This window comes from Orycteropus afer, unplaced genomic scaffold (assembly GCF_000298275.1).
Source record: "Orycteropus afer afer isolate SDZICR_OR568_19922 unplaced genomic scaffold, OryAfe1.0 scaffold00025, whole genome shotgun sequence".
NCBI lineage: Eukaryota > Metazoa > Chordata > Mammalia > Tubulidentata > Orycteropodidae > Orycteropus > Orycteropus afer.
In genome coordinates this window covers 6,732,978-6,734,745 of record NW_006921612.1, presented here as the reverse complement: position 1 = coordinate 6,734,745, position 1,768 = coordinate 6,732,978, and the positions used below count along the sequence as shown (strand labels likewise).

Here is a 1,768-nt window from a genome sequence, read left to right as displayed (position 1 = left end):
ACCTCAATAACAAAAAAACAAACAATCCAATTAAAAAATGGGCAGAAGACATGAATAGACACTTCACCAAAGAGGATATTCAAGCAGCCAACAAACTTATGAAGAAATGCTCACGATCACTAGATATTAGAGAGATGCAAATCAAAACAACAATGAGATACCATCTTGCTCCAGCACTAATAGCAAAGTTCAATGAGACAGAAAATAGCAAATGCTGACGAGGATGTGGAGAGATTGGGACTCTCACACACTGCTGGTGGGACTGTAAAATGGTACAACCATTGTGGAAAGCAGTATGGCGATTCCTTCTAAAGTTGGAACTAGAAATACCATTTGACCCAGCTGTTCCATTACTAGGTATATACCCTAAAGAAGTGAGAGCCATGAAAAGAACAGATATATGCACACCCATGTTCATCGCAGCACTATTTATAATAGCCAAAAGATGGAAACAACCTAGGTGTCCATCAACTGAGGAATAGATATCCAAACTATGATACATACACACAATGGAATACTATGCAACCCTACACAATAATGTAGAATCTGCAACTAATTATTTCCAAATGGCTTTGATTTTCTTCAGTCTTCTTTGCTTCATATGAGAGGAGACCAGTACTTGCATCTTAAATGGCTGCTCAAAAGCTTTTAAGACCCCAGTTGCTACTCACCAAAGTAAGTTGTGGAACAAGATTTTTATGTATTATATTGTGCCAATTCTTAGTGTCCCCCAATACTATGGTCTCAAGTTGACAGGCCCGGTGATTTTCTCAGGGTGTTTGATTGTCTCTGAGAGGTTACTCCAACTCTGACATCTGTTGCTCCTGTAATGAGTATGGCTAATTTCATGTCACTAGTGTCTATGTAAGTTTATCTGTAGCTAAATCTATCCTTGGTCTAGGGTACACTGCTGTTCACTGACCCCCACCTGATCTTCTCAGTTGTCTCTGTATTTATCTGTAGCCTGATGTTTGGTGTTAATGGTAATGCAGTACTGTGTACATACTAGTATTTGCCTTTGTTGTCTATATCTTACGTGTATGTTTCAGTGTCCTTCCTTTCCCCAGTATTATCATTCTGGTCACAGACTCTTCTATATCATCTCTCCCCTTACCCAAATCAACATGTGACCCCCCCCAACTAGTCCTAAATTTTCCCTTCCCTTCCCTCCCATCCCCGGTAACCTACAAAGTGAATTCCCTACCCTAAGTAAACTCTTCCTTGATTTTTTTCAATAGTAGGCCCCAGCAATACTTGTACTGCCTCAGAAACCCAAGGAGGGATCACTATCAGTCGGGTCCAACTAGACGGCACATAACAACAACAACAACACAATATTTGTCCTTCTGCGATTAACTTATTTCACTTAGCATGATGTCCTCCAAATTCATCCACATATTCTTTATTATTCTTTAATGTAGCATAGTATTCCATTGTGTGAATGTACCATAATTTGGTTATCCATTCATCTGTTGATGGACATTTAGGTTGTTTCCATCTCTTTGCTATAGTGAATTGTGCTGCAGCGAACATGGGTGTGTAGTGTGTATGTGTCTGTGTGTAAAATCTGTTCTAAACTGTAATGTAGCTATGTAGTTTGCCATTATTCATAATAATTTTATCCTCAGTTCATAGGTGAAATGATGTTGCCATATATTTACCAGCTCTTGGTGTGGAAATTTTGAAAATACATGTAATCTTTTTAACCTGCCAGATTCCATTTCATTAAAGACCTTATAATTACCTGTCATGGGTTTATCATCCATTA

At 38.5% G+C, this 1,768-nt stretch overlaps 1 protein-coding gene across 1 annotated transcript in view; it reads left to right on the top strand.

Moving 5' to 3' along the window:
- TAF1B (TATA-box binding protein associated factor, RNA polymerase I subunit B) overlaps nt 1-1,768 on the top strand; it is a 119,016-nt gene that overhangs the window by 74,510 nt on the left and 42,738 nt on the right. The gene's annotated exons all lie outside the window — the stretch shown is intronic.